The 21,404-nt window shown below is 43.3% G+C and overlaps 1 protein-coding gene and 1 long non-coding RNA gene across 4 annotated transcripts in view; one reads left to right on the top strand and one right to left on the bottom strand.

The window, feature by feature from the left end:
* LOC102453365 (uncharacterized) overlaps positions 1 to 12,628 on the top strand; it is an 85,353-nt gene extending 72,725 nt beyond the window's left edge. Inside the window, exons 8-10 of one of the 2 annotated variants that reach the window (XR_012904566.2) lie at positions 2,486 to 2,584; positions 11,562 to 11,717; positions 12,336 to 12,628. This is a non-coding gene — a long non-coding RNA (uncharacterized LOC102453365). Of the gene's footprint in view, positions 1 to 2,485; positions 5,683 to 11,561; positions 11,718 to 12,335 lie in introns of those variants that run through there. The other variant, XR_016349815.1, reaches the window with a different exon arrangement.
* RNF38 (ring finger protein 38) overlaps positions 1 to 21,404 on the bottom strand; it is a 154,533-nt gene that overhangs the window by 49,424 nt on the left and 83,705 nt on the right. The gene's annotated exons all lie outside the window — the stretch shown is intronic.

The following is a 21,404-nucleotide window of genomic DNA, read 5'->3' as shown; positions in this document are numbered from 1 at the left end:
TCCTTCTCCACTCCACAAACAATTTTGCCATGGCTCAGACTGCTAAGGACTTATCTTTGATCTAATGCAATGAAAGAAACCTCAGGCAAAGTTATTTCTTTTCCTACCAAAACATTGATGGAATAATTGCTTCTATCAGGTCTTTAAATGCTTTTAATTTTTTGCACAACTCTGAGGATCCTGCTTTCCTCATCTTGCATCCTACTCTATCCCCCAGATCCTGACTGGTGCATTCTGATATTACCTCCTCAGATTTTGTATGACTTGGTTCTCACACCTAGGACTCTAATAGACCAAGATGTGAGGAGAGACAGTCAAGTACTTTAGGACAAATTCCCCACTCTGTTCAGAAGGTTCTTCTGTAAATTATTCTTTTCATAAGAGTTTTCTATAAGACCAGCCATACTAGGTCAGACCAATAGTCCATTCAGCTCAGTAATTCCATCTGACAGCGGACAATGCCAGATACCTCAAAGGGAATGAGCAGAAAGGGCAACTTCAAGGCTAGAATTTTCATTTTCTAAAGTAAATTAGTTACTTTATTTTTACTTCCCCTCCCCCCGTACATTCCTTAGATGGTCCACTTCCTGGCAACAGAACCATGAGATGCAGGCCTGATCCTGCTGTCTGGGAAGCAAAAAAAGAGTAACAAGCTAACTGCTAGCCAAACAGGTAAATAAATAATAAAATTAATCAGTAAAAGAACTAGATTGATTTTAAAGAGCAGAACTACAAAATTAGTGGAAGAAGGGACTGAAACAGATGTCCTACATTTGTATTTTAATACAGCATTTAACAGGGTCTCAAAACCTTAATTAAAATATAAATTGACACTGGTTGGAATCACTTGCGTAGATTGAAAACAGATTACAAGACACAAAATGGTAAAGGCCAGAATCTAGTATCTATTCCAGTACTTGTACGCTCACATCACTTCAGTAACTGAGCCCCTCAATCCTCCTTTCATTTGATCAGAAGTGTGAAAAAAGCCAGGATGCTAGGTAAGGATGTTAAATTGCGATTATCTGGCTAATCGTGTAGTCAATAAAGCTTGTATCGACTACATGATTAGTTGACAAGGGGCTGCCCTGCAGAGCTTCATTGGGGGTAGCTCCTATAGCCAGGACTAAGCAGTCCCAGCTCAGGCTGGCTCTGGGAGCCACCCATGCCACAGCTCTGCGTTTTAAGACAGACCTACAGGGGGACCCTCACAGACAGGGGCTGCGCTGCCCCAACAGCCTAACCTACCCTGCCCCCACTACCTCGGATACAGAAGTGTGTGTTGGGGGGGGGAGCGCGAATAATTGAGTACTCTACTTCACTAACATCCCTAGTGCTAGGGAGTTCAGTGGGGCACAACAGGGATTGATGTTAGGAGAAAAGAGTAAACATACCATAAGATTTGCTGATGTTGCTCAATTAAAAAGTTGTGACCTGCATCACAATGGAAATACAAGGGGACAAACCAAAAATGTGGGTGTAAAATAAAATGAGATTTAGTTTGGAAAAAAGAAAAGATCTGTATGAACATAACCCTAAATACAGAGAGATGGGAATAAACCTGGAAAACAGTGCTCATGATCCCGTCTACATGTTTTGTTAGTCTTTTAAGTGCTACCCGACTATTGGTTGGTTTTTAAGTTTAAGTAGATAGATGACATTTTGTGTGGGCGCAAAAGTTTTCATTAGAACCCTAAACATCTTCCCAGTGCTTATCCCTGTAGAATCAGCCTCGGCAATAAAAAGCTGCATACCATAACGCGCAAACTGTAAACACAAGAGAACTCTGAACACTATGAGCAAAGCATTTGCTTTATATTCTATCCTTCAGCCCCCACGCCTGACTGAGGCACCTAATTAGCCTGTTGTTCTTACCTACCTACAATCATATTTCAACCCTGCATTTCTATTAAATGCATGAACAGCAGCCAGGTGTAATTTGATAGCAAACTCCAGTACAATGCAGGTCACAAAGGTTGAAGGTGTAATTGCACTACCCTTCCTACCTGCTGCCAAACACGAAGACATGCTAGATTTCTTCAGAGATAAATTAATCTTAGCCCTCATTTTCCCCCAGGCCGTCAAGCTGTATCTGCAATTCATTTACAAAAGGCAGTTGTCTAGCCTGCCCATCAAATGCGGGGCAATGCAAATTTCAATGCACTCCCACAGAACTTCACAGATATGTCATTCCCAGAGCTAGGCTCCTGATACAAGCCCATGAGTTTAAACCTAACATCCTTCCCCCTCTGCACTTTTAAAGAACATTGGCTTCCCTTGCTGGGACTCAAACGCTTCCTTTCCCACTGGCCAGGAATCCTCCCCCTATTATCTTTATAAAAGGTATGAAATCTAATTTTATCTCCTCTAATTTAACAGCTTATAGGAAGGTATGTGAACTGAGAACAAACGGAAATGGTTACTTTTATTACACTCCTTGGACAGTGCTACAGTTAACACTCACCCTCTCTATTTTGCACTGCAGTGACCAGTACTGCCCCAAGGTATTCCTGGAGCAGGGAAGAGGGCAGGGGATCTTGGACACAAGATGCCAGTATTGGACCACTGGCCAGACAAGGAAAAGGTGAGGGGGAAAAAAAGACAAGAAGGTTTCCTGGACATCTATGGGGGATGACAGAATGCAACCGGTCGGTCAAGGAAGCCAAGACCAGAACTATGTATGTTATGTAAACAGGACAGGTTCAGACAGTGAGATAACATGTGCTGGACTACTTCATACAGAAGAGGGAAACCAGCCTTTAACACTGGATTTCAGAGAGACATATTTAATGATGTAAAGGCTGAAGAAAGTATGATCGCACCTGTCTCTGCACCTGTTCTTCCACTTGACTAACGCATACCAACTCAGACCACCTCCACATCTTGCACTGCCCCCACTCTGCAGCTCATGCCCATTCCAAAGATATTCCAACCCCATCACTAGATCAAGGTCAAAGAACACTGCAATCTCCAATCCATGCATTATGTCATACTATACAACCTCCGCTGCCTCCTTGGCCAAATCTGCGATCCTAACTGGATACTGAAGCTGGCTTGCATGTTTATTATACAAAATGCAGTATGATTTATGTTCTCTTTATAGGGATGTGATTTATTGCACTGACCTTAAACGTCTTCAACATAATTAATACAAGCTAATAAATCATGAAAAATTAGCACTTAAACAACTGAAGTTCACCACAAAAGCACAGATACTTCATAGCTACAATTACTAATTATTGCCCCATCAATATATGCAGTCACTACACCATACAAATTAGGTCAATGGGATAATTGATAAAACTTACATTTAAGATGACAGAGAAAGCAGCTACAAGGTAACAAGAAATGCCTTCACAAAAACACAGCTAGTAATGATTAGTTTGTAGATCTACATCAGTGATGAGCAACCTGAGGCCAATGGGCCATATGCGACCCATCAGGATTCTACATGTGGCCATGAGACATTGTTTACTGTTGCTCACGCGCAGGGTTGCCAAATTCTGCTCGTGTCCGTGTGTAGTTTTTTCCTGCTGGTGTTACTAAAGTGACATGCACCTAAAGCCAGAGCAGGTGAAGTGAGTTGTGTGCTGATTGCACGTAACACTGACCGTGAGAGCCATGCCCTCCCACTGCATCCAATCAAAGTGCTGCTACAGTTAAATAGGTAATATACCCTGCAAACTGTAAGTACACAAGCAGAGTTAGCAAAACTACCCTGTCCTGGGAGACCATCTTGAATATGACAATCTTGCAGCCCACAGAGATGAAGGCAGGCCACTCGTGCGGCCTACTCACTAGCTTGGGTTGCCCATTGATGATCTACATCAGTGTTTCTCAACCTTTTTTAAAATAAAGTACCCCTTTAAAAAATACACACACACACACCCCTACCCACCCCCAGGACCTACAGTTTTCAGACAAAATTTTTTTCTACTGTTGTAACACATTTGTTTAAACAACTTAATCATAGCCGGGCCAGCGATTAAATTTTTGGGTGTAAAAAGTACAAAAATAATAAAGCTCTGTAAAACTTAACAAAAATTTAAGTTTTCTCCAAATTTCAGTTGTGTTGACGTACCCTTCCCCCCCTCTCCAACTTCCCTCGAGTACCCCTAAGGGTACTCGAACCACTGGCTGAGAAACTCTGATCTACATGATCCAACCTCGATTTGCCTCTATCAGTTTTAAGTTATGTGCCCAGCATTTTTAATTTATACAGCATATGAACAGAAGCAACAGCCCACATGCAACAGTTTGGCCTACTGTACTTAAGTGGTGACAAGTACTGCTGCCTCTAATACCACTGTGGGACACCATTTTTGCTACTATATATATTATGCAAAAGCTCAACTGGCAAATATTTCAATCACTGCACGTTCACCACTGAACTGCTATCACAAGTCAGGATGTCTCCACAAAGAAAGAAAGGTTCTGCCACAAAAAGATTATTCCAGGAACCTGAAGGGTGTCTGTTTTCTTGCTACCGATTTGAGAGAGGAAAAAAGGGGAGCCATAGTGCATACTGAGCCAAATCAGGAGTGCCCCCTATTTGATTTTAGTACTGCTTCCACTTCAGCACTGAGTACTTCATGGAACCTTGCTTTCCCCCAAAAAAAACGCCTTCACAAAAAGTAGCCTTTTCCCTACTGGTACTGATGCCAGGCCAAAGGCAGAAAAAAAGTCCCCTCCTTCAGGTGAGCGAAGGAAACTCACAAATGGAACCCTTAACTTCTCCATCCACACAGAAGCAGAGAATGAGAATCTGCCTGTGCACCTCTCTGTGTGCCAGTGGTGAGAGCAGGAAGAAGGGCCTTTGTGACATAGGGGTAAGAGAAAATATCCATGTAATAATCCCTCTGTGTCAAGAATCAAACTGCACCACCACCCTCACCTGCAGAATGTACGGGTGAACAGACTCCACCTGTGTATTTGGCTTCAGGAGCCACAGCAGAAGTGGTCATGTGGAGTCACCCAAAACCATAGTGGGGAACAAAGTTCTCTTGACACCCAGATATTTTTGAAAATTGCACCTTCATTGCTTGTCATGGTCATTTTATACGAACATCCAGGAACCTGCCAAGATGGCCCAGGGAGGCCTGTGATAGCACTAGATAAATCCACCTTATTTGCCAACACACTCCTGAGTCTGAAGATGGAGGAAGTGGGCAAAGGTGAAGTATAACATGGGTTCAAGCAAGAAACCAAACTGTTTAAATCCCTTTATCACTGCACACTGGCCTCCATGACCACTGCTCAAAAGAGTATTCAGACCCTTTCCAATCAGGACAATTCAGGTGAAGACGACATCTGTGATGCACGCCTGAGTGCATTTTCACCTCTTCACAAGAGTCCTGCTTCAGCAGCTGACTAGTACTGGTCACTGGGCATAATTCTGTAACAATATGAGCCACACTCACACGGCTTAGGGAAAACTAGTCTATGAGCAAAACAAGTTGATATTAATGACCTTGTGATCTCACTATTAGAAAAGAGGGCGAACAGGAGAAGACAGACTGAAAAGGCAGTTCTCTCCCCCAAGAGATAAAATAGACACTCCAGTGAGGCAGTTTTGATACAAACTCACCTTGGAAAACAGTGTGCTAGCAAAACATTTCAAAATTGCACAGAGCTTATTCAGGTCTTGGAAAGATACTCAGTGTCACACTGAAATACAAGCTATCACTGCAACCAACTGCTTGAAAACTTCTCACCCCAACAGAATAGTCCAATAAAAGATATTACCTGTCTTGTGTCTCTAATAACCTGACACCAGCACAGAAACAACACCACGGCAAACAGCACCATATTTGTGAAGATGAGCCATTCACTAACAATCAGTAACCATTAATCGATAATGAATAATGTCCTCAGGGATCACACCAGTCCAGAGGTCTATTCTGTGCCTGACAGTGACTAGAAGTTTTCTTTATGAGGAGTTTGTATCTTCAAGCATGAAGGTCAATAGTCCCAATTTATTTATGTGTGTCCTGCATAATGTAACTTTCAATGTTCTTATTTTTCATGTTTTTCTTGAATGATTCCCCATTACTAGATAAGCTTTCAGTCACCTTGGACCCACCACAAAAACAAAGTTGAAGCATTTTCTCTCAATCACACCTCTAACGCAATGGCAGAATATATTGCCAGTGTCTTTATATATACTTTTTCTCCAAACCAAACTAGACAAAGCATTTTTTTTAAATTTTAGAACAATGTACATATTAATATTACTTCTAATTTTTTTCTGTATTGTGGATGTGAAAGGAAAAAAGGGCAATCATATTACATCCCTAATGCTAAGATGTAACAGTGTAGTCGATTAACTGATAAGCAAAAGCTTATCAGTTAATACTACTGACTGGCATTTCCACACCACCAGTAATTTTTTTTAGTCCTAGCTTGCACCAGGTCCGGGACCTACACTTGCTGCGGCTCTGCATTTGAAGTGTATTAGGAGCCAGGTGGACAGGCCACCCAGCTCAGTTCTGGCTCGCATTAGATCCAGGAGCGTGGGTTGACAGGCAGCCGGTCCACAAGGTTTTAAAAATGGCTCTCCTACCAAACCAGCTCCTACCTGGCAACCCCACACTGCTGCCACTGATACAGAGCAGCAGCACGGAGCGGCAGAAGAATCCTCAGGAGTGGGGCAAGAACACACTGGCTGCCGGCCCCACCCTGGGGACTATAGAATAGTCAAGTAACCAGTAAGAATTTATGAGGTTAATCGGCTATTCAATTAACCGATATTTAACATCCCTACTCAGCATAACAGGTGAAAAGCTCCTGGGATCTATAAATAAATCCAGACATTTCTTTAATATGTCTTCAAAATTCTAGCCCTAAATAGGCCTTAAAAAGAGCTACTAAGACAAATATATGCAATACTCCTAAATGTAAAGCAAGGCTCTTGTAGTAGCGAATAAAATTATAACTTTACGAGTCTGAATAAAGTGTCTATTTCTAGATTTACAACTATTATGCCGTGTGCTTCCTTCAGGACGTTAGTTCAACTAGATTTACGGCTGCTAAGTGAAGCTGAAACACTGCATGCACAACCTACCGTACTGTACTAACAAATTCAGCCACCTCCACCCAAACTGGCAACATGCATACTCACTCCACCACCACACCCTACTGAATCCCAGGAGTAAGACACTTGGAACAAAACATCCAGTCCCCAATAAAAGGGAAGTGGGAAATGACTCCCATTTTCTGAGTGCTGACAATGTCAAATTGCTCAGTTTCCTAAAGAGACCTTGAAGGGAGAAAGTTGAGAGATTTGGGGGAGGATGGGGGCACACTGAAGAAAACAAATTCTTACGTACGCCTCCAAAGCCACTAAGAGAATGCAAATACAAAAAGTAATCCTGTTTCAGCTGAAAGGGACAGGAACTTCTCCCCCAAATCCCGGCAGGACTCTGATTGATGGGGGAATAGCAGCAATATTAGATTCTGATCTACAACAGGAGCTTTGCTGGAATGTTGCCTGGTTGGGCTTATTTCTCATAAAGGATTGTCTGACAAAGGAACAGGCAGAGGACTTGAGTTTGCTCTACTGGAGAGGATGGTGCATGGTGCAGAAACATGCTCTTTTCTCAGAGCCAACACAAACTGCTCAGGGTGCTGATAAGGAAGAAAAAATAGGGAGCTGATCATATTTCTACTCCAACACAGACTGTCAGAATAGACTCGTGGAAAGGCCTCTGGAAAGTTGCCCTTGACCTGGTGGGGGACACAGAGCAAATGTTTGTCCCAATTACATCTTTGGAATCACAAAAACAATGGCTTAAAATGCAGAATTTTTTCTGTTTGTTGCATGCACTAACATCACATTTAAAAATTTGAAAAAACCACTGATCACATTTTGACCCGTTATATTATGAAAGCACAACAGTATATACTTATGTCTCTCATTAACAGATATCTTTTTTAGTATATATGTGAGATATACATGTGAGATTTACTGACACTTTGGGTCCTAAGCATAAGGACAGATGTCCTCTGCTGGCTGGTCTTACAACTGCATATTCAAATGTCCATAAAAAAAGACAATTTAGCATTTTAATTTTCTGGAGCAGTTCTTCTTTCAATAATGTTCAACAAAATAAGACACTCAGCACCAAAACTCATTCTCCCACAGCAAATAAACACTCCAAAAAAGGTAAGAGGTGAGTCCCCTCATCTCATCCACTGTCAGAACACATTGGAACCTTGAATACAAATTGTACCACTTATTAAATCTTAAATATGGTCTGGCTTTCTGTTGGTATTGCTGTTGCTTTAATAATGCCAATTCTTTTCATAAATTGCAAGTCATACTGAACTTCATGTTCAGGTTCAACTGAATGCAAAGCCAAATAAACTTTTAAAATACTGGAAAAATTTTAAAAAATAACTAGCCTTTATTGCTTTGGTCTCAGACATTTGTTACTACTGTACAAATCTGAAACTGTTTTCTATAGTTGTCAATTATTTTACATTAAAAACTAGAGTATTTAGTTGCTGCATGTGAAGAAAGAGAGACAATATAGACACTTAATTTTTTAATCTAAAAATGAAATGTCCATTTCAGCATACTATAATGCATAAATATCCTCAACAAAAAAGAATCAGCAAATTGTAGTCACCGAGGTTATGCATATAATAATTTTCCATGTATATACTTATGCAAACAAAAAGGGCCCTACATATGAAGTTGCAACACATGCATTACATCTGAAGCAACTATTTTTGTAATGATAAAGCAACTTATCAGAATTAAAGAAAAGCACAGCAATCTCATCAAAGTTCTCCAAATTGAATTTCAATGGTATTTGCATGTCAAAGACAGAACACTGAATGGATTCCTTTTAAATACAAATTGCTGCATGCAAACAGCAATTCAAATCTTTTGAAATATAAAAACATTTTGCAGTTCTTATTTTTTCAAATAAATGAATCAAACCAATTTCAATACTGCTAGAAAAAACAAAAGGTAAAATGTGTTTATTTTAATGTTACATCAAGGTGGATTTTTCCAGTTAGAGACTGTTACCTAGTATTTTCCATAAATTATTTTTTACCACTATGATTTGGATAATTAACCATACTGCCCTAAAAACATTTGTTAAAAACACTGCTCTTTAATAAAAACAAAGAAGATTAACCGTAAAAAAAGGCATGCCTTTTTGTATGAAGACTGGCTAAATTTGCTACTTTAAATCTCAATTTACTGTTTCACTCGAGACATTTAATTCAAATTTTTCAAATATTATTTAATGAATTCCAACAATTTGTGTGACGTGGATGGTACAAGAATTGCCGCTTCCATGCTATGCTAGAAAGCAAAAGCTTATTGGTTTATGCTGTAGACTACATGCATTCTCCAACAGTACATTTTTTAGCAAGCTGACCAGCAGCCCAGCTCAGTGCCTGGCTTACGCTGGGTCTGGGACCTACCCCTGCTATGGCTCTGCATTTAAAGTGTATTAGGAGCTAGGTGGGCAGGCAGCCAGGCTCAGTTCCAGCTAACACCAGGTTTGGGAGCTCAGACTTCCTCCCCCCACAGACATGGGCTGCTGCCACCCCACGTTGGTGCCTCTATAAGAGGCAAGCAGCATGGAGTGGCAGGGAGTTCCTTGGGAGGAAGGCTGAAACACACTGGCTGCTGGCCCCACCCCCAGAATAATCAAGTAACCGATAAGAATTCATGCGGTTAATCGACTATTCAATTAACTGATATTTAACATTCCTACCTAGCAATTACTTGCATTCTGAGGCCTGGTCTACACACAAGCTCTGTAATCATTTAAGTATTTCAGTTAGCTTTTTAAATCTAAGTAAGTATATTGGTACAACTCCTTGGCTGGACAAGTTACACCAACATAAAGGTGCTTAGAATCAATACAGTTTATTCTCTTTCCCATGTGGAAGAGAGGTATACTGCTACCATCACAGTTATTTTGGTAGGCAACATTCGCACCTGGACTCACAAAGCAGGCCAGGGAGTGGACCAGCATAGGAGGTCAACATCAGGAGCCAGGTTAGGGGTGTCTCCCTCTTGTTCTTTCCCCTCCTTTCTCTCCCAACCTCCATCACACTCTAGCTTTAAAAATAAACTGCTTTTATGTAAACAAAACTATTGCTCGTGAATCAACAGGCAAACACGATGCTGACACCCTCTGCAGTCTGTGTAGATGAACACAAGTAAGCCTCAGAGTGTCTGGAAGGCATGGTTAGACTTTATACTGTGCTGAACATGACTTGTTCTTTCCTACACCAACTGCACACTCACAATCAGCATCATGTTACCCCACTGTACGGTTTAAAGAGGCTGTCTCTCCATGAGGAAACATTAGCATATCTGGAAAGCAGCTCTTCAGGCCAGTACTATAGCACCTATATTAAATGGTTTTACTCCTTTGGGAGATCCTTAGCTGCAGGTAACAGCCTAAATATGAAAGACTTCATAGGACAGCCTGAATATTTTTTTCATCTGTCTTGTTGTTCTGTCAAGATTGCTTTTTGGACACACCCTTTGCCTTCATTAGCTCCTTCCTGGGTTTTCTTCTGTGAATTAGTGATACCATAATAAATATGCTAATTGGACTGATTTTACTGCTCCCTGCACAACCTGTGCTGAGGGGCAACAACAGTACAGCTTCAACCTAAGCAATGTGATAACTTTAACCAAGACACTACAGCAATGCTTAAATAAAAAGTGTGACAGGAAGTTGTGAAAAATATCAGAGTCACTTTTGAAAATTAAAGTAAAAAACTGGATCACCAGCCAGTCCTTGGTTTCGGGGGGGGGGGGGGGGAACTGATCAGCCTTTTGTGTGTTGGGGGGGGGCCTCAAACACACGCTGATGAGTATGATCCATTCTCAGGCTAAGGGGAAGTCAAATAATGTTAAACGTAAGCTATTTGAGAAGATTAGAAACCTAACAAATGTACATAGTGACATGAATAGATAAAGTCTCTCCCCTCTCTAGCATTAGTGGAAGATGGGGGAAGAAGAGAGTGCAAAACTAGACAGTCTTAGAATCAGCCTCACTCTCACTCTCCTGAATCCTCTTGACTCCCATTCTTCTGCGGAGACATGTCCTTTTCCCAAAACTGGAAAATGTGTAAAAATGCCAAGTGCACAGGAGATACCAGTTGAGATCTTGCTTCCTGTTAGGAATTAGGACCCTGTCCTGCTACAGTTAGACTCAACCTGGAGTGGTGGGAAACCAGGGAAAGTTATTAATCTCCAGTAGACAAGAACCCTTTGGTGAAAGCTTCCCATAACTTGACTCTAGACCTCAAGGTCTCAAGTTCTTAGTCTTCCCAACAGGAGAAACAGAAAGACAAAACACACTAGATGGAAAAGGGGACTGGAACCAACTAGGGAGAAACCTTTCAGCAGACCATGACTTCCCAGAAAAGCTAAAGTCCTCTGCTAGGCAGACATCTTGTCTGGGCTCTTATGCTTACACACACTGCTTCCACCAATGCTCATCCCTTGAGAACTTTGCTATCTTCATGACGTGCATGGTCCTAACTGCTCTTTTATCATTCTCACTTCCCTTGCACAGACAAGGTACATCCATTAGAAGTCTCTGAAACTCCAAAGCAGAAACAGTGAAGTCTGGCCTTGTCCTGCAGAACTCAACAAAAGCCTGCCACCACAGAACAGCCCAGATTTGCTTAGCACCATAAGGCAAACCATTACAATGTTGTTTACGTAAGAGGTAAGGAACCTTTTTGGGTGCTGCTGACCTACAGAAAAATCAGTCAGGAGAATCAAAAAAGAAAAACCAAACCCCCACTGATGTGGCCTCTGACTAAGAAGGAGAAAGACACTCCCCATATTCCTTTCACACCGGAGCTGGGAAGGAGAGAGGGCAGGTTAGTAGATTGTGTGCTCCAGCCCCCATGGTGGGATGGCAGGGGGAGCGGTGTCTGGAGCACCTGCGTGGCAGAAGCGGGGTGTCCTGAGCCGCAGGAGCTAGATCCAGGCAAGCCAGGGGCTCGGCCTTAGCAAGAAACAAACTGGTTTTGAATAGGGATGTGAGACCGTCAGTTACCCAGAAAGCATCATCCTTAATGATGTTTTCAGGGTAACGGTTACCCATTACCCCAGAGGAGCTCACGCCCCCCCCACTGCCGCTTCTGGCCCTGTGAGAGTCTGCTGACTCCCAGCCCATGCCCACACCCACAGCACAGGGGAAGCTCCAGTCCACCCCCATTTAAAGTTACCTGGTTAAACTTAATGTTTAATTAGTTAACTAAACAAATGGGATTTTACATCTCTACTTTAGAGTGCAACAGCCAGCTTCATAAGTATCTCTCACTTTCTGCATCAACAGGAGAACTGGAAATAAGATCAGAGAGGTTATTTTACCTCTGTTTGGCACCAGTGCAGTCACTAAGACTATTGTCTCCAGTTCAGGTGTCCATCATTCAAGAAGGAAGTTGATAAATTGGAGAGGAGTCAGAGAAGAGCCAAAAGTGTTATTGCAGGACTAGAAAAATTACTTTATGGTGAGAGACTCAAGACACTTCAACCTATTTAGTTTGACAAACAGGGTTAAGTAATGCCTATAACCTATGTAGCTACACAGAGAGATATTTAATAATGGGCTCTTCAACCTAGTGGAGAAAGGAACAACATGATGCAGTGGCTAGAAGCTGAAGCAGGACACTCAGATCAGAGAGAATGTATAATTGTTAATAAGAGTAATTAACCATTAAAACAATTTCTGAAGGGTCATGGTATGTTCTTCACTGATACATTTTTAAATCAAAGCTGGGTGTTTCTCTAAAGATCTGATCTAGGAATTATTTTGGGGTAGTGCCCTAACCTGTATTATGCAGCAGGTCAAAACTGCTAACAATGGGTCCCCTCTGGCCTTAGAATCTGTAAGTTCTGCTCAACTGGGAGTCACATAAGCATTAGTGCTGACAACTTTCAGATGGTAGTTGGACACAAAGCCTAAACTATCTCAGTCTACCTAGCTGAAACCATCTCCCTATTTCTGCACCTCCCCACCCCAATGAAGGTCAGAAGAGATTTTTCAAGCTGAAGCTCCATTAGGAAGGAGTTGGTGACAAGGTTTTCTCCATGAGGGCCCCTGGCTTTTTCATTTACTTCCCACAAGCTTGTCCATAAAACTTAAAATCTTGTGGACCTTGACAAAAAACTTCAAAGCCAAACTTTTCCCCCAGGCATTTGAACTTCTGGAGATGGAATTATGAACCCAGTAACCATCTGGGGATCAGTTTTTGTTGTACTTTTAAATAATGAAGACATCTTGTTCTTGTTTTAACATATTGTATGAAATTCAAATACAGATAAGTAAACATGAATTTCTCCCCTAAATATAGTGCTCAAAATCATGTTGTCTTACCTGCTGGAAATTGTTATGTTTGTACACCAGTAAAAATTTCTGAAACGGCCCTCCTGTAGCGGTAGTCCCAAAGAATATTTGTATTTGTGCTTCAAAATGTTTATTTTTAGTGAACACAGTATGGGCTTAATGCATGTTGGTATGCTTGCTGCAAAAAAAATCCAATTATACCATTGGTTTCAGGAGTCCTTTGTAGCAGAAATATCCCAAAAGGAGGAATTTCCAAAATCCTAATCTACGTACTCCCTTCCATACCAAACTCCTTTTTGACAAGGCGAGTACAAGTAAAGCTATAAACTGTAGTAAACATAGATTAAGTTATAACTGTGCTTTAGAAACAAGAAATTGCAATCAAACATCAGAAAATTACAAATGTATTAAATCTGACTCTCAAAATAGGGTCAAAATTTGCAAACAACTTCAAGCAGTATCTAGTATTTCAGTAAAGGTTACTAAAATACCAGACTTGTCCTACATGCATTCAAAATAAATAGCAGGCTTCTGTACAACAATAGACATTTTTAAGAAACTGATCAATTCCTCACAGAAGCGTGTTTTCCTTTTTACAAAGTAGTAAATGAGACCAAGATAATAAACTAAACTAAACTGAGCAGAGCTCTCTGGAATTTCTTACAAACTTTATATTCACCTTCATACCACTACAAACTTTACTTCAACTGTTAAACTTCAGTTTTGCATGCTGTGATGAGGTGGACTAGGCCCAGGCCTTGAGGTCCTGCCACACCCCATCCCAGAAAGGGGCAGTAGAGAGGTCCTAGGAGCTGCTTAGAGCAGCTGTGTGCAAAGCAGCCAATCAGGAGCCAGCAGGTCAATATAAGAAAAGCTGCAGGAATAGATTGGTGCAGCTGGTGATGGGGCTCCAGGCTGGCTGCTGAGACTCTACCAGGCCAAGGCCCTGAGGTAAGGCTGAAGAATGTGCGGGAGCCATGGGGAAGTGGCCCAGGGAATTGCAGCAGCAATGCAGTTATTTAAAGGGACATTGCAGATAGCTGGACTGAGATACAGAGTAGAGTGCAAGCTTGGGTACCCCAAATCCCCATTAGCCCCTGGGGGAAGAGGCTCAGACTTTGTGGCAACCCAGATTGGGGAACTGAACTGTAGCAGACCAGCTCGAGAGCTGTAGCCAGAAAGGCCTTAAAGAGAGTAGAAACACTACCTCCAGTGAAAGACCCCTTAGGCACGGCTCTATTACAGAGCAGGGATAAACAGAGAGAGGATTTAAAGAGGCTGAGAGAAGCCTCTGTTGGACTTGCATCCTGGAAGGGGTTTGCTTTATCTCATACAGACTAGACTGTGTGTGTCTTAGCCAGAGGGCTGAGTCACCAAAAAGTCAATGTGGAGGCACTTGGGGTGCACTCATCCCTCTTGAGCACATGCTGGCCATTATACACATAAATGTATCACCTCAACAGCAGCCTTTCAACAAATGAGATGAAATCAAAAAGACCTAAAATTGGGGGACATCTGCCCAATAGTGTAAAAGGAAACTACAAAATTAGGTGTAGCAATTCCAAACAATGCCCAGAAAACCCAACAAAACAAATACGGAGAATAGCTCTCTCACTTCACAAGAGAATAGCCATATTGGACCAGACTAAATGTTGTCTTCTGACAGTGGCCAATGCCAGGTGCCACAGATGAAATAGACTGAACAGGGAATCAATCATCAAGCAATCCATCCTCTGTTGCCCATTCTCAGCTTCTGGCAAAACTTGAGTAAACTACCAAATGAAAACTATGTCTTACAAAACTAAGCACTGTGATAGCCATAGCACCAAAACTTCCCATTTCAGTAGGTACAAATACATCCTATTACAGAAGGAAACCGGAAGTAAACTAGAACAGAGCCATTAAAATACCTAGAAATAGTAGGACCCTAACCCTGCAGATAATCTCTACGTGGAAGCCAGACCAAGAAAGTCTGGACCATAGCTTAGTAGCACCCATTTCAAATGCTCTGAAAATAATTGTGTGTTACATTGGTCTCCTTTTTTACAGGGAAAATATGACTTTTAGACCCAAAACTATGCGGCTGCAACAGATAAGAGTTAGTGGTAGGATGCTGGCCTTGTCTTCAGCCACAAGCAGCCTGTAATTATATATGCAAGTTATATAACTTGTAAGCCCCCAGAATGGCATCCAAGATAGATGAAAAACAAATACCAGAAGGAAAATTTTTGAACCAAAAAACCCATTAAAGCAAAATGTAGTATTTGCAGTTACTACTGACACACGAGGAAGTGGAATGATATGCTGTACTTGTGTGAGAGACTGTCAATTATGAGAAACCGCAACTTCTTCCCTAATCTAAATTCACAACATGGGTCCATCCAGAAAGCAAAGATTACTTTAAAAGGTGGCTCCTTCTCCTGCATCTGGAAACAGAAAAATGTTCGCAGGAGGCCAGAAATGGCATATCCTCCATCAATCCCACATATACACAAAGATCATAGATTCATTAGCCCCTTAGCCCTCATTGGATAACTATACTAATCTCCTTCATAAAGCCCTTTGAGATCTACTGATGAAAAGCATTATAGAAAAACTAAACTTTAATATTACTATTTTAATGCGAGCAAGACACTTAAAAGTAGTATTGTCATGCACTGGAGATTATTCTGCATGAGATTCAACTTTAATCCTCCACAGAGATCTGTGGATACAAATGACATAAGAGCCAGGTGTTATTTCCCAACTTGTGTGCCTTGCAACTTTTGCACTGCATTAGCATACTTTTTCCCCCCATAATCCATAGATTTAGATTATCCATAGATAATCTACCACAGGCCATCTCCCTTTCCAACCACAATCCTTGTTGACGATCACGCTATTTCCACATGGCTACTAAAACTGATCATATTATTTTCCAGCTACTACTTTTCCATTTATGTATTCCATTCTTAACAATTAAACGCAGTAGAGATTTTTTCCTTAGTGAAAGATATTCATCTCATTGCTTTTGCTGTACATCTCACTTCCCTTCCAGACATTCTGGTTTTCTCTCCCCATCACACATGTTCTGCAGACTCTTTCCTCTGTCCCTTGCACCTGTTGCCTGATTCTCATTATCTTGGATATACCCCTCCCCTCCCCCCTGAAAACCAGAGCCCTAAAAGTAGCTGTTTATTCTCCTATGGCGCAGTGCTCTGTAATGGTGGCAACAATTCTCCCTTTAATGATGAAAGGCTTTACTAATTTGCACTTGTTAGTCCTGCAGAGCAATTAGAACAGAAAACAAAGACTATCTTGCCTTCCATATGAGCAAAAATGTTAATTAAGTTCTAACTGAATAGTCATTCTTGCCTCAGTTTCACCTATGCAAACTAAAGAAGAGAATAAGATAGAACTGGAAAAAAGAATCCAGCCCACAGAATCTTTATTATTGCAGGTACAGGAGCCTGAAAAACAAAAGCATGACTTTTGGCTCTCAGGCTGAGTTTGCTGGGCTGGAAGACAGTAAGACTGCATTAGTGTATTTAAAAACAGACTGTATTTAGGCTTGGAAAGATTAGATTTATCAATAAATGTTGATAATTTTCCACTTCTACAGACACACAAACTGAAATTTTTTTAATCAATGATAGCTGAAATTTACAAAGAAACAAAAAGAGTCCTTTACTTTGTATATTTTGACCTAAATTTGTAATTTTTACTTAAATGGAAAAACAGGTTTAACTTTTTAAAATTTCAGTATCTCCTGTTCTCACCCCCCCCCCCCCCAATTAAATGCAATTGTGTTAAAAGCTGGACTGATAAAAACAAACTCAAATGTACATCTTTTTAAAAAAATTGATTAGTGCCATTCTGACATAGTTGACCTAGTCATTTCGGAAACCTATGGCTTATGTCAATGTCCTTTTTAGAGTAATTTTTCAGTCTGGAACCGCACTTGAAAGCACATCTCGGCAGGAAATAGCAAAGATTATCCCAAAAGTTGGCTTGCTGTGAAGACCGACCCCACCTGTTGTAACTGTGTCCCTCAAGTAGGGAAGCAATTTTAAAAGTCGTGTCCCGGCTGCCTCTCCCTGTCCCGCTCCCGTAGCACAGCGCCGCGCTGCCGGGCACACGCGGGGGGCACGGGGCGGCCACACAAAGGCAGAGGCGCCTCCACGCGAGCGCGGGGACTCGTGTCACTGAGCAACGCTCCGAGCGGCACCGCCCAACGCCGCGCGCCCCGATCCCGCGCCCCGCCGCTGACAGCTCACGGGGGGGGGGGCCTGCTCCCCCCTCACCAGCCGCGGCCCGCGAGCCCCGCCCGCCGCGCTGAGGGCCCCATCCCCCGCCGCGCAGGAGCCGCTACCTGCGGCCGCGCCACGGCCCCCGCCAACGCGCCGCCTGGGCCGCGCCGCCTGCCCCCGCCGCGCGATCGCTTCCGGGAGTGTCAGCCCGTCGCCTTCCTGCCCTCGCCGCGCGCCCCCCGCCCCAGCGTCACCCACCTGCCTGCCCCGCCCGCCAATCACGGCGCGGGGAGGGGCCGCGCGGACCGGCCCCGCCCTCCCCTTCCGCCCCAGCGCCGTCGAGCGCCCTTTGTGTTCGCTCCGGGCGGGCGCGCGCGCGCGCGAGGCGGGGCCGCGGCGACGGGCGAGCACCGATGGCGTCACCGCGTTCCACAGCCCCAGCCCGCTGCCTGCCTCTTTAAGAGGGGGGCGGGGCGCGCAGTGACACGTGTTGCCCCGCCCCCTTTGTGTGTGGTTGCCCCGCCCCCACGGGGAGGCGTGTCACACTGCACAGCCCCGCCCACTCCGGGGAGCCAGCCCGAGCCGGGGGCCCGGTCCCGACCCCGCCCACTCCCCCGGCAGCCGCGCAAAGCAACGCTCCTGCCCCGCGCAAGGGCAACCCCCCCACACTGAGCCCCCCCAGAGGCGTGGCCCAAGTCATCCTCCCGGGTGCTCCTGCCCCCCCCAGCACAGCCCAGGGGGCTTCCTGCAGCCACAGGACAGACACGGCCAGATCCTGAATAAGAAGCATAAAAGAGCCCAGCTGAAAACTGCACCACGAGGCCAGTTAGCCTGCAACCCGCCACCACCAGCTGCTCCCCCAGCTCACCGAAAACCACCCCCCCCAGTGGAAACGCAGACCATGGGCATGTCAGAAAGGACACAGGCTGAACAACAGAACATTCCTGACCACGGACAACACATGACTCTGAAATATGCTGCTCGACTCTCAGGATCCCTGGCTGGGGCCAGAAATGCCTATTAGCAGTGTCTTTTAAATGAAACATTCAACATGGAAGTAAGTGAAAAACGCAGAACTTAACTTTTAAAAAATGTTATTTTAAAAGGTATCAAAAGGGCCCATGGTTTTGTCAAATTACAGCATTCAGTGCAGGTAGACAACTAGTAAAAAAGCAGATACACAAGTGGATTTCACAGACAGCTTTTTCTGCTATTGTGTTTCCTCTCCCCCCCTTAATACTTCGGCTGGAGTAGCACTTTAGGAAACCTCACGTTTTTCCAATCTTCCTTAAAAACTTTTTAAAAAAGTATTCTTATCTGCAAAGAAAAAAAGACATCACTATTGGGTACCTGCATTTTTACCGAAAGGAATGTCAACTTCATATATTCAATGTGATTAAAAAATGATACCCAGAGTTTATTAGCAGTCTCTCATGCAAGACAAGGCTGGCAAACTCTCTGAGAAAAGAACAAGACCTTGGTTTGAGCTGATTTCTGCTGCTTTTTTCAGAGAAGAAAAGCCTTAAATCTGCATAATGATGAAGGAAAGTCTACCAGATGCAATGCTTCCTACCCATCAAAAGCAATAAACAGCATTTTCTTTTACAAGCTGCTCTTTAGTGCACTGCACTGGTGCAACAGCAGATGCAGGTGCACAAGATAACTGGAGTGGGCAGTCATGATTCACAGATAACCATGACAATAAGAATACAGTAAAGACACACAGAATGTACTCATGGGTAACCTGTCTTCCTTTCAAACAGAAATAGGCAATACAACAACGAACCACTTACATCCCCTCGCCCCCACACTTCAGTGTGAATAAAGTAAAGAACGGAGAAGAAGGTTAATATAAGTTGTCTTTGAATAAAAAAAATTGAGTGACCTCCAGAAATATCAGACTTAATTACTCTGGCTTTCCATAAGGCAGAAAGAGCAAATGTAACAGAACAAAAACCAGGATATCCTTCATGCACACTGGACATTTAAGTCAATCCAGATTCGTTTTTTCCAAACATTTTCTAGAGGTAGATCCCTCATCATCCACCTGCACTTCAGAGCCAAAACATTAAGCAAATTAAAGCTTTTTTCCTTGGTATCACATTTTTCCCCTCTATTTTATACTGAACAAGTGATGAGATATTACCATGCTATGGTACAAAATGGTCAGTTCCTTACTATTCCTACAAAAATGAAAAAAAAATAGCTTGGAGGCTGTGGAAAATGAATATTTTTGTACTGAATCAGGCCCAGTGAGTGGGACCTCCTTTGTTCTAACAACGATATGGGTGGCATACATGTCAGCCCAGTTGACCTAAGAAAGGGAAAGTGTGGTTTTGGAAAGAAACTGACAAAATGTTTAAGACCATTACTTCTTTGACATGAAAAAGGACACTTCAGCAAGGCTTCAACCTAGGAACTCACTGTGCACCAAGAGAGCATCACTGCTTATTACTTGGTGGTTTTTCCCCCAAGCCACTGCCAAGATACCAGATGTTACCTATAGTTAGGGACTTCTCAAGTCTTGAGCAAAGCAAATAGTGTCTATATCAGTCACTGAAGATCAACAGTAGAACTTTAAAATCAGCCTGCTATCACCGTGATTGTGATTTTTTAAACTTGCCGCTGCATTCTTTCTCCCCAGCTAAATGTTGTTGGACTTCATGATTCACTCATCCTGCATGCCCAGTGCTTCCATGCAGCCTGGCACCTAACCTGAGGCAGTCTTCTCCCTCAACTCCTTTCTGGTGACTAGAGGTGGAGAACCTCACAGGGAGCTCTCGCTGCAAGACCTGCCTCCCCTGGCAGCTGCCCATGAGCATCTTACCACCATCTAGTACTGTTGCCAGTCTCAAAGGGAACCAGTGGCACCTATGCTAGGTGAAGGATATTAAATAACAATTAATTTATGAGTCAAGTAGTCGATGGAATTTCCATTGGCTACTCGACTAGTTGATAGGCACTTCTGCATTCCTCATTTGAAATGTACAAGAGTCCCCTCAGGGCGCTTGTGCATTCAAAATTGGAACTCCATATGCAGCCCAGGCTCTTGTGCATTTCAAAGCGGAAGCACCCTTGTGAAGCCAGGAGTCAGCGGGACTTCCCGCTGGCCCCAGGCTGCACGCGGGTGCCAGCTCTGAAATGTACAAGAGTCACCAGTGGGGGCTCTTGTGCATTTCAAAGCAGAAGCACCTGCACAGAGCCTCAGGTCAGCAGGGGACTCATGCTGACCCCAGGCTCCATGTGGTGCTGCTGCTTTGAAATGCCACATGGAGCCAGGAGACTCCCCAGCTGACCCTGGGCTCTGTGTGCTTTGAAATGCCATGCTGGAGCCCTGGGTCAGCTGGGGAATCCCCAGCTGATCCCAGGTTCCGTGGAAACACCGAGCCGGTGTTTCAAAGGGGCAGTGCCGCACCAAGCTCATGATCAACTGTGTGGTGCTGCCACTTTGAAGTACCCCATGTTCCCCTCTGCTTCCTCTATCTGATAGGGAGATGGGGAAACTGACTAGTCGACCAACCCTTAACATCCTTATGCTAGACAAGGAGAAAGCAAGCTGTACTATGCAGTGGGCACCAGGGAAGGCAAGTAGCTGATCTGACATTACATAGGAACTGCATGTCCTCTAATAAGATTGCCCACAGCCTACTGGATTTACTGAGATTTTTCATTTTTCAACTTCTATAATAATCTGACATTTACAAACCACAGCAATCTTGCATATAGGCCTCCTTTCTGACAGAAGTGAGGGGAAAGAGGGGGCTAAGGTGTACTCATTACAGGCATTCACCTTCCGCCCCCCCTACCCCCCGCATATCCTTCTGTTCTG

Source organism: Pelodiscus sinensis, chromosome 6 (assembly GCF_052426305.1).
Source record: "Pelodiscus sinensis isolate ZL-2025 chromosome 6, ASM5242630v1, whole genome shotgun sequence".
In the NCBI taxonomy this organism is placed as follows: Eukaryota; Metazoa; Chordata; order Testudines; family Trionychidae; genus Pelodiscus; species Pelodiscus sinensis.
This window is presented reverse-complemented; position numbering and strand designations above follow the sequence as displayed.